This window comes from Theropithecus gelada, chromosome 13 (assembly GCF_003255815.1).
Source record: "Theropithecus gelada isolate Dixy chromosome 13, Tgel_1.0, whole genome shotgun sequence".
In the NCBI taxonomy this organism is placed as follows: Eukaryota; Metazoa; Chordata; class Mammalia; order Primates; family Cercopithecidae; genus Theropithecus; species Theropithecus gelada.
In genome coordinates, this window is record NC_037681.1 from 106,771,926 (window position 1) to 106,786,629 (window position 14,704).

Consider the following 14,704-nt stretch of genomic DNA (forward strand, 5'->3'; position numbering starts at 1 on the left):
AATAAATAATACCATATCCCCAAAAGATACATTCTGAAGAGATGGGAAAGTTAGAGGGGAAAGGCTTTCGTCCATTTCTTTGTTTGTTTGTTTGTTTGTTTGAGACTGGGTCTCAATATGTCGCCCAGGTTGCTCTTAAACTCCGGGGCTTCCCGAGAAGCTGGGACTACAGGTGTGTGCCCAACTGCCTCAGGCTTCGGCTTGTTTTTTATATATCCTGACTCATCATCGTTTTTCAATCATAAAATTATGAGTCTTATTGTAGTTGTAAATTTTAATTCACTTTAACATGGCAACATATTAACAGATTCTTATTGAGCAAATTTTCAAGATTATAAATTGTACATGGAAGGAAGCAGCATTTCCAGTTGACAAATGGATCCACAGGTAATTCGATGTCTCCTAAATTAAGCTTGTGACGATTAAACCAATACATTGTAGCTATGAGGAAACTATTGACAAAGTACAACCAGGGAACTCATCTCAATGCTGGAATCTGTACCTTAAGAAAAAGGATGATTACTTGAAGTGGTACAAATGGCAACCAGGTACCAAGAAAACAGTGAGTTTGGGCAAGTGTAATTTTTTAGAGCTCACAGCATATCTAGAATGGGATGAAAGGGAAGAAGATATAGGATAGTCTCATTCATATAGAAAGTTATCCTAAACTCATGTAACAAAGAGGTTATAAAAACCATAAAATCTTCAGGAAAAATGACAGCCACTAACCCTGAATGCTGACATAGAAAGGACATTGATGAGAATAAACATTCTGTGCCTTCAGGCTTTGGCAGATGGCTGGGTCTCCCAAAACGTAAGCAAGGACTGAAATCTAAATTGAAATTACTGCAAAGAAATAAAAATAACTTTGATGCTTAAGGGAAATTTGGTGGTTTTCGAGAAATTCAGGCAATCATCTATACAAACTATTAGGAAAACTGGATAATGCAAAAAGCCTTTAAGTAAAGGATATCATTTGAGTAAATAGGCAGATGTGGTATTTAGTAAACCTACTGCCTGAAAGTACAGAATTCCTGAAATAGGAGACAATGGAAATGTTTACCAAAACTAAGAGATCAATGGATGCTGGTGAAATGTAAAAATGTTCCATAAAATTTGATAGGTATATTTTCTTCTCATTCTTAGGGTGAGGCTATTTAATAATATTTTCCCAAGTGCAATCAGACAGTTAACATCTAAGGACTGCTTGTTTGCTGTGACTGGTGCTGAGAAGAGCAGTTCTCTAAATAAAGGGCCATCGTGTTTTAAATTTCAGAAAGTCTGGTGAAACACATACCGTAAAATGCTGCTTCACTTTATTTTCCATCATCTGCTTTCTCCCATGGGTCTTTCTTGGCTGATTATCTCCCTATTTTATTTCTGTTTTACCGCCTTTAATTATCTCATTTTGAGTCCCTGGCGTTTTGTTTTGTTATATCACAATGTCACGTGAATAAGCTCTGAGTCATTTGCACAAGTTGGGGAGAAAGCAGAAGAGGGATCTGCTCCCAGCTGGACATCCCTCTGAAGTCTCATGCCCCCCGTCAACCCCCGCCAACTCCCTGGCCACCCAGGAGCGTCATGGTCTGAGTCCCAGGTTGGCTGATGCTCAGCTCCCCTGCACTGGAGAACTCTTCCTAAAACTTTATTGAGAGAGAAAAAAGATGACTTGGAAAAAATAGAAAGTCATACTATGATCTGCTGGGCACGGTGGCTCACGCCTGTAATCCCAGCACTTTGGGAGGCCAAGGCGGGCAGATCACTTGAGGCCAGGAGTTCAAGACCAGTCTGGCCAACATGGTGAAAACCAGTCTCTATTAAAAATACAAAAATTAGTGAGGTGTGGTGGTGGGCGCCTGTAATCCCAGCTACTCAGGGGTCTGAGGCAGAAGAATCAGTTGAACCCGGGAGGCGGAAGTTGCACTGAGCCGAGATCACACCACTGCACTCCAGCCTGGGCAACACAGCCAGACCCATCTCAAAAAACACACAAACAAACAAACAAAAAACAGCCGGGCACGGTGGCTCATGCCTGTAATCCCAGCACTTTGGGAGGCTGAAGCGGGTGGATCATGAGGTCAGTAGATCAAGACCATCCTGGCTAACATGGTGAAACCCTGTCTCTACTAAAAATATAAAAAATTAGCTGGGCGTGGTGGCGGGTGCCTGCAGTCCTAGCTACTTGGGAAGCTGAGGCAGGAGAATGGCGTGAACCTGGGAGGTGGAGCTTGCAGTGAGCCGAGATCGCACCACTGCACTCCAGCCTGGGCAACAGACAGAGACTCTGTCTCCAAAAAAAAAAAAAAAAAGTTATACTATGATCATGGCTGAAAGAGTGACTATAAAGAAGTGAATTTTTTACATATTAGTTTTTAGTTATAATAAAATTTAAAGTGAAAATTACAATCTGATATATTGGTCAAAATAATTTATATTTAGCATTTAGTAGATATTTAATATTTAGTATATAAATATTATACCTTATATATACTTTTAGCATATAAAGTATAGTATATAAAATATTACTCAAAGTACAATTTAAAAGTAAAGGAATATCAAAGGAAAATATCAAGAAGAAAACTGCAGGATTGGATAATGTTAATAGAACACTAGATATCTGGGTCAATTAGAATGGATAACTCAGAATTTGATCTTATTATGTATAACTGAATATACAATAAAAGAACAATTTCAAATCAGTGGAGAGGAGGGGAAAGTATATAATCAATACCTTTAGATTAAGAGAATAGCAATTTGAAAAGAATACATTTTCATCCCACCTCATGCCTTCCTAAAATCAGTTCCAGAGGATTAAAGTGTCACATTAAAAAATATGTCTAACTGCAAAAATTAGCAAAAATATAATTATTTTCTAGGGAAAAAGAGGCAATCACAACTTTCTAAACTGAGAAAAGATGTCACAAATAAATATTCATATTTGATTATAGAAAATGAAAACTTTCTATGCATAAGAACCTTATGGAAATTTAAAGGTCAATCAAGAAGTGACAAAATATTTGTAGCAAATATATCAAAACATTAATGTATTTATTAATAAAGAATTCTTACAAATTAAAAAACATAGTAGAGTCCAATAGATACTGGGCAAGGGCCATAAAAAGACAATTTCAAAATAAATGTAAATGTAAACAAATACCTGGGAAAATATTAAACTTAATTCGTAGTAATTGAAATGAAAATAAAAATAGGTGTGATTTTCACTCATTACATTTGTAAAATACACAGTGTGATAATATTGAATGCTGGTGAGAGTTCAGGGAACTCTCATACAATGTTGGCAGTGTTGTAAATGGATACTATCCTTTGGGGAAGTATTTGATATTGTTCATTGGGAGTCATAAAATTGTAACTTTATTTTGTCTGGGCGCGGTGGCTCACGCTTGTAATCCCAGCACTTTGGGAGGCCGAGGTGGGCGGATCACCTGAGTTGGGGAGTTCTAGACCAGCCTGACCAACATGGAGAAACCCCATTTCTACTAATTAAAAATACAAAATTAGCCGGGCGTGGTGGCACATGCCTGTAATCCCAGCTACCCGGGAGGCTGAGGCAGGAGAATAGCTTGAATTCTGGAGGCAGAGGTTTCGGTGAGCCGAGATCGTGCCATTGCACTCCAGACTGGGCAACAAGAGGAAAACTCCATCTCAAAAAAAAAAAAAAAAGAAAATTTTGGATAATTTTAGAATTGAGATATAATTTACATGTAGCTAAACACTTAAATCTTAAATGTCCAGTTTGAAGAGTTTTGATAGATGCACACTCACACAATTCACAAGCTAATTAAGATATAGAACACTTTCACTACCTAAGAAAATCCCGGTGCCAGCCCAATAACCCTCACATCCTCCTCCACCTCCTACCATTTCTCTGATTTCTTTTGCCATAGATGAATTTTGCTTGTTCAAGAACTTCATATAAATGGAATCATACAGAATGAAGTCTTTCATATCTGGCTTCTTTTTCTTCTTCTTTTTTTTTTTAAGATTTATTCATTTTATTGCATGTATTAGTAGTTCATTCCTTTTTATTGCCAAGTTGTGTACAATATTGCATGGCTCTACCTTAATTTCTTCATCCATTGACCTGTTGATGGACATTTGGTTTATGTCTAATTTTTGGCTCTTATGAAAAAGCTTCTGCAAACAATCTTTTATTTACTTATTTATTCTTCCTTCTTTCATTTTCTTTGAACAGCCTTTTAAAATAATTTTTTTTTCTATTGTGGTAAAATACATATAACATAAAATGTGTACCACAAAAACTGATAGGGGAGGTAATAGATATGTTAATTACCTTGATTTAATCATTCTAAGTGGTATTCATATATCAAAACATCACATTGTACTCCATAAATATATAAAATTATGATTTGTCAATTAAAAATAATACTAATAAAAATAAATAACAAAATTAACCATTTTAACCATTTTAGATGTACAATCCAGTGGCATTAATTACACTCACAAAGTTGTGGAATCATCTATTTGGAACTATCTATTTCCAAAACCATTCTCATCACACCAAATGGAAAGTCTGTAACCAATGGGCACTAAGTCCCTCATTTCCCACTCCTTCCAGTCCTGGGTAACCTCTAATCTACTTTCTGTCCCTATGAATTTGCTTATTCTAGAAATTTTATGTAAGTGGAATCATACAATGTTTATCCTTTTGTGTTTGACTTATTTCAGTTGGCATAATTATTTCAAGGTTCATTCATGTTGTAGTATGTATCAGAGCTGTGTTCCCTTTTTTGGCTGGATCGTACTCCATCTCCATTGTATATGTACAGCACATTTTGTTTATGCATTTTAAAAAATTTTTATTTTTATTTTTCTTAGAGATAGGCTCTCACTCTGTCACCCAGGCTGGAGTGCAGTGGCATGACCTTGGCTCACTGCAGCCTTGACCTCCTGGGCTCAAGCAATCCTCTCACCTCAGCCTCCTGAGTAGCTGGGACTATAGGCACATGCCACTATGCCCAGCTAATTCTTAAATTTTTCTGTAGAACTGGGTTCTACTATGTTGCTCAGGGTGGCCTCAAACTCCTGGCCTCAAGCCATCTTCCCACCTTGGCCTCCCAACATGTTGGGATTAGAGGTTGAGCCATGATGACTGGCTTGTTTATCCATTTATTTGTCAATGGACACCTGGGCTCTTTCCGCCTTTTGGCTACTGTCATGTTGATGACATCATCTCAGTAGAGTTTTAATACAGAATTTCTTGGCCAGGCATGGTGGCTCGTGCCTGCAATCCCAACACTTTGGGAGGCCGAGGTGGGTGGATCACTTGATATCAGCAGTTCAAGACCATGGACCAAGATGGTGAAACCCCATCTCTACTAAAAATACAAAAATTAGCCAGGCATGGTGGTATGTGCCTGTAATCCCAGCTACTCAGGAGGCTGAGGCAGGAGAATTGCTTGAACCCAGGAGACAGAGTGGCAGTGAGCCAAGATCATGCCACTGCTCTCCAGCCTGGGCGACAGAGTGAGACTGCAGCTCAAAAAAAGGAATTTCTTTGTGATTTACGATGTTGAGCAGGTTTTCAAATGTTTTGGTTGTTCTTATCTTCCTTTGCAAATTACCTGTTCAAATATTTTGCCCATTTAAAAAATTGGATTGCTTTATTATGATTATAATATTATTATTATTGCAGTAGTAGTTGATAAAATGAGTCCGCAAACAGACTCATAGTCAATTGATATTCAACCAACATGCCAAAGCAATTCAATGGGAAAAGAAAAATCTTTTCAAGAAATTGATGTTGAAAAACAGAACCTCAACCCAACTCACATTATACATTCATTTGAGATGAGTCATAGACCTAAATGTCAAAGTTAAAATTATAAGTTCTAGAAAAAAACATAGAGGCTATTTTTATGACTTTAGGGTAAGTGAAGATTTTCTGAAGAAGATACAGAAGGCAGTATTTCACACAGGAATTTTTTTGGGGCCTGGTCCTGACTTGCAATGGGTCAGTTCCCGGGGTACCATGGGTGGGAACTGGGTAAGACCCCAGGTTCTTATCACACGGGACCCCAGAGGCCTGGGTGGAGACTTGTGACTAACTACGTGAGCTTTGTCACGTACCCCTCAACACCTCAGAAAAGGACTCACTGCAATATTTGGTCTCACCAAGTTTCCCACAATAAAGAGACATGAGTCACCTTTCAAGACCTTTTCTGCCCATTAATATGGTCTTCACACATGAGACCAAGGTCTACAAGTGCTCAGGAGAGAGGGAGCCTGCTGAGACGGGGGAGTAGTGCCTGAGCTGGCCTCAAGAGGATTGTGGCCCTGCACTGAAAACCTGGAGACTGAGATAGGGTAGGGCTGGGGGAAAACTTGGGCTTTGGAGTCATAGGGTCTGGGTTCATATCCACAGACCATTCCCTTCCTAGCTATGTGTTGGTGGGTAATTCACTGGATCTCTCTGAGTCCTGCTTTCCTCATCTGAGGTAAAAGGAGTTTGCCAGTTGGTCTGAGAGCTGTTCTAGGCATGGTGGGGAGACCCTGACAGGCAGAGGCAGTCCTGCCCTCAAGCAGTTGATTTACATCTGGGGAAACAAGCCAGCCACAAATGCAATACCTCAAACTCAACTTCTCACCAACAAGCTCCTTTTTCTAATTTGCACAGCCAGTCCCTCAGCCTCCTGATATTTCACTAATATTTCACCTCTCTCTTGTTTCTTTCTTGTAATCATATAGCTACAAAGTCCTACCAATTCTTCCCGAAATATGTTTCCTTATCAAAAAGTCCTGCAAAATCAGGCATGGTTGCTCATGCCTATAATTTCAGCACTTTGGAGGCGGGGAGGATCGCTTGAGTCCAGGAGTTCGAGACTAGCCTGGGCAACATATGGAGACCCATCTCTTCCAAAAATTTTAAAATCAGCAGGGGTGATAGTGGCAAACACCTATGGTCTCATCTACTAGGGAGGCTGAGGTGGGGGGATTTTTGGAGCCTGGGCGGTTGAGGCTGCAGTGATCTGTGATTGTACCACTGCACTCTAGCCTGAACGACAGAGCAAGACCTTGTATCAAAAAAAAAAAAAAAAAAAAGTCGTGCAGTAACTGACACTGCCATTGCCTATACGATTCCCATTCCCTCATCCTCCCTAACAGAATACCAATTTTGTTCAAAGTGTCAATGAAGGCCGCGTGCGATGGCTCACGCTTGTAATCCTAGCACTTTGGGAGGCTGAGGCGGGCGGATCACCTGAGGTCAGGAGTTTGAGACCAGCCTGGCCAACGTGGTGAAACCCTGTCTCTATTAAAAACACACAAATTAGCAGGGCGTGGTGGCATGCGCCTGTAATCCCAGCTACTCAGGAGGCTGAGACAGGATAATCACTTGAACCTGGAGGTGGAGGTTGCAGCGAGCCAAGATCACACCATTGCACTCCAGCCTGGGTGACAAGAGTGAAACTCCATCTCAAAAAAGAAAAACCAAACCAAACCAAACCAAACCAAACAAACAACAACAAAAAACGAAGTGTCAGTGAAGGTCCAGCAAAAGACTCCCTTCCTATTGCCCTTTGCAGCCAGGGTCATCATGTGACACAGTTCAGATCAATTAGATGGAGGTTGAAGGTCCCTGGGAAAGATGTTTTTCCTATACAAGTACCATCTCTTTCTGCTTCACTCTTTCCATTTTCCACATGAACAGGCCTTGTAGCCTGGAGGAGCTACAGCTGCCATTTTGAGATGCTGAGGCACCCTGTCTGAAGAAGGCCTTCACATCACTCAACTCGACTACCGGGTGAGCCCCTGGAGAGGCTTCCCGGCCTCTGCTCTTCAAGCCGAAGTACTACAGGGGACATGAGTCCCAGAGTTACAGGACCCCAGCTATGGTTCATGTGTAAAGGGAACCATTAGGTAACCAGTGGAAATGATAAAGAAGATCTATATTTACAGATGTGGAAAGATGTTCGTGATATATTGTTAAATTTAAAAAGCTGTTTAAAAATAGGTTTTGGATCAAGTGAGATGACTCACTTATACTTTTAGTATAAGTATGTCCCACGCAGTATTTGGAACATACTTGTACTAAGCGGTTTCTCCCTCCATTAGCACATCCCAAGCATCCAGGCAGCTGCTGGCCTCCAGCAACCCGGCATTCTAGTTGTGTGGGAGTGGGGTGTGGCGTGAACCCTGTGGGCTACCACTGCACTGACCTGCTTCTTCATAAATTAGTATTTGTATTTGTGGTAAACCCAGTGACACAGGGAAGATGACATACAAAAAGGGCAGGACCTGAGAAAGGTTAAGCTGCAGGCTCCCTGCCCACAAAACAGAGTGTGAAAGGCATCTGAGCAGCTGCCCCACCATGGTTACCTGGGCCCTCCTTCTCCTTGCAGCCATGCTCCTGGGCAACCCAGGTAAGGTCTTCCCCTCGGGATCGATCCTGATGGCCCTCCCAGCCTTGCACTCTCAGGCTGGCTGAACCCGGAGCATGGACTCTGTGGGCACCCAGGTGCCCCTGCCTCTCCCCAGCCTTCTCCCACATCATGGAGACCTGGCCCTCCCCTCAGAGCCAGGCTTAGCCCAGTGTGTTGCCCAGCCTGTCAGTGGCCTGGCCAAGGAGGAGAGACAGGCCAGGGATTCTGGTCCTAACTCTACTGGCCACACTGTGTGGCCTGAGACCCCCCCGTTTCCCTCCCAAGGCCCTGCCTCCGCATCTGTGTGGTGAAGGCCATTGGCCTTCATCGGTGGATCTGCGTTTCCTCAGGCCTACACTGTCTAGGATTGTGCAGGGCTGGTGAGAGAACGGGGTCTCTTCCCTGCTCAAGGCAGACTTCCTGCCCCCTGTACCCTGCTGTCTCCCAGGCCTTGGGGTCAGTGTGAACCCCAAGGGCAAGGACACTTCTGGAAGGGAGAGTGGATTTGGCTGGGCCATCTGGCTGGAAGGTAAAAAAAGAAAATCTCTTGAAAGGAGATTGAGGGAAGTTTCTAGACAAATTGACCCCCAAATCTGTGTTGCTGGCAGAACAGAGGAGAAGAGAAAGTCTTGCCGCCCTCCTGGCTTTCTAGAAGGAAAGTGAGAACATGTGTTTGTGCTGAGAGTGGGTCAGAGCGGCTCCAGGGCAAAGCATGTGGACAGGTATCCTGGCCCTCTGCAAGGTCCAGCCCCTGTCCGAGGCCCTGGCCACCTCCTGGACTCCCACCAGCCAGGAGAATGGGTTTTCCCTCTCCTTCCACCTGCGGAGGGGAAGCTGAAGTGCCTTCTTCCTCAGGTCTGGTCTTCTCTCGTCTGAGCCCTGAGTACTATGAAGTGGCAACAGCCCACCTGTGTGACAAGGAGCAATCCTGCCCGTGCCTGGCCCAGGAGGGCCCCCAGGTACATGTTGGCTCTCTGCTTACCTGCCACAGTCCCTCTCCTTTCCCTCCTCCCTGGGTGGCTCCTGGGGTGAGGGCTGGAGCTCTCTAATGGTCAGGAGGTGGGAGTGGAGGCTGGGCTGTTTCTGACGATGCTGGTTTTGTCGAATTCATGTCTGGCCAGGAGGGTTACAGATACCTGGTAGACTGTCCCAAGAGGATCCTCCGGGGTCTCACCCTCCAAAGAGCCTGGGGCTGCAGAACCCAAATAGGTAGACTCCCCTGGGAGTTCCTCAATAGGAGAGGGGCAAGTGCAGGGCTGGGAAAGTACTGGGGGTGTGGGAGGCTGTTTCTGGGGTGTCTCAGAGCCTCTAAGACAAGCAAAAAGGCAGGCAGGGTCCAGGCAGCCAGTTCAGGCCTTCAGTGTATCCATGCTCTGGGAAGAGATCACGGACATTCCTGCCAGCCTCAGAAACACCAAGGGCCCCTTTCTTGGTCACTTTCACGCACTCCCAGAATGTCTGAGAGACCATGATAGGGGCTTTCTTTCCTGACAGGGTGACCTGTTGATCAAAATGCAGGAGCTGGGCTTCGACTGCAAGATCTGTCTGAGGATAATCCAGACACTGAAGGCTATGGTGAATGAGCCCACCCAGGTGAGGCCGAGGGGCTACAGAGCCTCCTGTCTGCTGCTCAATGGAGGGGCCGGCCTGTGACCAGGTCGGGGATCAGGGAGCCTGGGGTCACCTTGCACAGTGGTCCTGGGGGAGGGCTTCCTAGAAGGGAATCTGTGAGTCCCCATGTGTCTGTGGATGAATTTCAGAGAACTTGTGAAATTGTTTGTGACTATCTGGAACTGTGTAAGTCAGAGAGAGTATACACGGTTTTCATCATGTATACTCAAAGAGGGCTTGTCCCAGAGAAGTTAGGAATCTTCCCCTAAAGCCCTAACATTTGTGTCCAAGGCAGAGCTTTGAGAAGCTGGTTCCCTAAGAGACCTGAGTCAGGACTGATAAATCCCAGATCTGCTACTTGGAAGCTGCACGGCCTTGGGCAAGTCACTTCCACTTTCTGAGCCTCAGTTATCTTATCTTTGAAATGGGATGGATAATAGTCCCTATCTCGCAAGTTGTCGAAGCTCTTTTTTTTTTTTTTCTTCTTGAGATAGGATCTTACTCTTAAACCCAGGCTGGAGTGCAGTGGTGTGATCTCGGCTCACTGCAACCTCTGCCTCCCTGGCCCAAGCAATTCTCCTGCCTGAACCTCCCAAGTAGCTGGGACTCCAGGTGTGCGCCACCACGCCCAGCTAATTTTGGTACTTTTGTAGAAACAGGGTCTCACTGTGCTGCCCAGGCTGGTCTCCAACTTCTGAGCTGAAGCAATCCACCTGCCTTGGCCTCCCAAAGTGTGGGATTACAGGTGTGAGCCACTGCACCTGGCTGCTGAAGCTTTTTAAAAGAGCTGAGGGCTGGGATGTGCTTAGCTCCACATCCAGCACTGAGTGAATGCTTAACAAATGACTGTGTTACTACCAAGAATTACTGTTTCACTCTCCCTCCTTCCCTCTCCTCTGCTCCCCGAAACTTCTTAGCATCCTGGCACTGCAGGCTCACACTTAACCCTGGATACCCAGATTCATCCTCCCCCGCTGGGATGGCATAAAAGAGACTTTAAAACCAAATGAGCCAAGACTCCAAGCTCTAACCACACCTCCCACCCCCACCAGTCTTCTCTATGCACCCCCTCTGGCTGTAGCCCCCAGCCAGGTCCTGGACCCAGGTAGCTACATGGCAGAGCATTTAATGTGTGCCTGGCAGCCACGGGCACCATTCTCCACACAGAAGGCAGGGGACAGGTGGACAAGGGGCTGAGACCTCAGCAGGGCTAACTGTCCTTGTCTCAGGAGCCCTACCTGACCAGGCTTGGGCCAGGCCTTGGAGAGTGGGAGTAGGGGCCCAGCCCTGTGTCTACAGTCTCTGGCTCCATGGGCACCAGGTGCCAGTTCCTCGCACCTAGTACTCCCATTGCTAGGGCTGCTGGAACCTGCAGGGTGGCAGAGCTGCGCAGGACTCACCCTATAACCATGTCCACTGTGGTTCTGCTGCTGCAGAGAAGCATTTCCAATGCTGAGGCCCGCGTGTGTAGGATGGTGAGGTCACAATGGCGCGACGTCTGCAAAAATTTCATGAGGAGGTATCAGCCTAGAGTTACCCAGGGCCTCCTGGCCGGAGAAACTGCCCAGAAGATCTGTGTGGACCTCAGGTTGTGTGAACCTTCTATGGGTGAGTGCAGAGGTGACAGCAGGGATGCCTCCTGAGGGGTGGAGACAGTTTCCCCCAGGATACATCAAAGCTGCCTTCTTAGGACACATTACTCCCCCATCTCCCAGCACGGGAAAGTGTGGAGAATTGAGCAGATGGACTTTAGCTAGAAATGTTTGAGAAATACTGATTAGAGCTTGGGCTTCAGACACAGGTGGTCGTGGAGTAAAATCTGGTCTCCATCTCTCCCTGGCTGTGTGACCTTAAGCAAATAACTTGACCTCTCTGAGCTTCAGTTTCTTCATCTGTGAAGGGGAGATAGCAATCCTGATTTTTGAGATTGGAATGAGAATTGAAGGAGGTCACCGTGTGTGTAGACCTGACCCTGGAGAAATGTCCTCAGACTGAGGCTATTCAAGGTCATCAGACCCTCAGTCAAACTCCAATCCCCAGCCCAGCATGGGCCCCTGGGGTCGGGAACTGGGGCCACACCCTCCCCCACAATTCTGGGTCCTGAGAGCTGGGCTAGGGAACCCTTCAGGCAGGGGAGCGTGAGGCCTTTCCCTCCATGACTGCCCAGGCTGTGCCTGGAGAGAACACGACTGGGCTGTAGGAAGTGGGGCCAGAAAGGGGCCTTGGTGATTGGCTTTGGCAGCTCAGCTGGCACTTGCCAATGCTCTGGGATTCTGTGCTAGCAGATCGGGGGTCCCCACCATTTCCTGTCATTGGAGCTTGTGGCTTTTCTATTCAAGGCCCCACAACCTGCTCAGGCTGCCGACTGGCTTCCAGGATGTGCCACTGGGTGTGTTCAGTAGGGACGGGTGGCTGCGAGACCTTAAGCAAGTAACATTCTGAGTGCCTGCTTCCCCATGGGGACCCACCACATCTGCCCACAGCTGGCTGTTCTCTCCGCTCCAGGTTCCCTCTGAGCCCTCTCACCCTGTCCTGTGGAAGAAGCACAGGCTCCTGTCCTCAGATCCCGGGAACCTCAGCAACCTCTGCCGGCTCCTCGCTTCCTCGGTCCAGAATCCACTCTCCAGTCTCCCTTCCCCGACTCCCTCTGCTGCGCTCCCGTCTCAGGAGAATAAAGTGTCAAGCAAGATTTTAGCCGCAGCTTCTTCTCCTTTGGTGGATTTGAGGGCTGGGTGTCAGTGGCATGCTGGGGTAGGCTGTGTAGTCCTTCAATAAATGTCTGTCGTGTGTCCCATACACTGTTGTAGATGCTACGGATTTAGCGATGAACGAGACAACCTTAACAGCATTACACAGTTAATGCTTACTGAGCACTCACCACAGCCATGCGTTATTCTGAGAGGCCGGGGCACACAGTGGCTATGTCCCCAGAAGCTCTCAGACCAGTGGGGGAGACCAGCAGCGTTAGAGGTTTTTTTTGTTTTGTTTTTGGTGAAAAGGAACAGAAACCCATCTTTTTGCTTCTTGCCACAGGCAGCCTTCCTTTGCTGTTTCGGGGGAGTGTATCATTTAGGGCCCTTTTGGTTGCAAGCAACAGAAGTCTCAGCCCATTCTGGCTTAATTAAAAAAGGTAATTTACTGGTTCAAAAAACCAGTCCACAGATATGTTCAGGCACAGAATGATCCAGAAATGTGTGGCGTCACTAGAGCCCCAGTCCTGTTTTATTGCACTTTTTCGTTCTCCCCACCTCTGTATATTGAAATTGTGTTCAGGTTCGCTTCTCTCTTGGCAGCAGAAATGGCTTCATCAGGTCCACACTTCACCATCTTTACAGCGCATCCATCAGAGGGAGAGAGAGCTCCCTTGGAAAGCGATAGGAAGCTTCTTTCCCAGAAGGCCTATCAGCTGTCTCCTCAGTTCTCATTGGCCAGTTCTCACACGTCATTTGCCCACCCTCAGACCAGTCACTGTGTCCTGGAGAATAATGGGGGTACACTGATTGGCTCACGCTAAGCAGGGCATACCCCTGGGGCTGAGGTGGGGTCCATCTCAACCCAATCACTTGGTTGACAATAAACATTAAAATCTGGGCTGCTGTTGGTGGGAAGAGGGAAAAATGGATGCTGGCCACCCAAGGAGTATGGTGTGTTATTCTGGATTCGATCAAAGAAGCTGTTCAATGGGACTACCTATGGCCAAATCTGGGGCTATTTGAGCCTCAGAATAGATAATGACAAGAACAGATTGTAATCCGTTGATTCAAGTAGAATGCATGAGTTCATATAAATACAAATAATACATGAATAAATAAACAAGGGAAAAGGAAACGTGCTACCTTACAATACAATTACAGTTAATAAATGTAGACCTAGTTGCAGAGTATATCCTACTAACATATTTGGTATAGTGAGTATATCAAATACTAACTTGATTTTTAAAAAGTATTTATTTATTTATTTATTTATTTATTTAGAGACAGAGTCTCACTTTGTCTCCCAGGCTGGAGTGCAGTGGCCCTTCTCAGGCATGATCTTAGCACACTGTAGCCTCAAACTCCTGGCCCCAAGGGATCCTCCCACCTCAGCCTCCAGAGTAGCTGGGACTACAGATGTGCAGAACTGCTCCTGGCTCACTAATTTGATATTAATTAATACATTCCATTATTAGTTAATCTGACAGTGGAGAAGCCTGTCAGCTGATGAAAGTTAATGCCACCTCTCATGGGGCAAGTCAATATCATAGGCCTCATAATATAATGCTCTGAGAGAAATATAGTACTATTTTTCCATTGTTACTGCCAAAAATGCAAAAATCATGAGGAAACATCAGAGCAAACCCAAACTGACATTTTACAAAGGACTTAGCCTGTCCTTTAAAAAAATTTAAAAAAAAAAATTTTTATTTTAGGCCTGGCGCAGTGGCTCACGCCTGTAATCCCAGCACTTTGGGAGGCTGAGGTGGGCGGATCACAAGGTCAGGAGATCGAGACCATCCTGGCTAACACGGTGAAAACCCGTCTCTACTAAAAATGCAAAAAATTAGCCGGGCGTGGCAGTGGGCGCCTGTAGTCCCAGCTACTTGGGAGGCTGAGGCAGAAGAATGGTGTGAACCCGGGAGGCGGAGCTTGCAGTGAGCCGAGATCGCGCCACTGCACTCCAGCCTGGGCGACTGAGTGAGGCTCCGTCTTAAAAAA

General features: G+C 45.6%; 1 pseudogene; it reads right to left on the minus strand.

Moving 5' to 3' along the window:
* Positions 1-274: 274 nt before the first annotated feature.
* Positions 275-1,259, minus strand: LOC112604520 (annotated as a pseudogene).
* Positions 1,260-14,704: the final 13,445 nt, after the last annotated feature.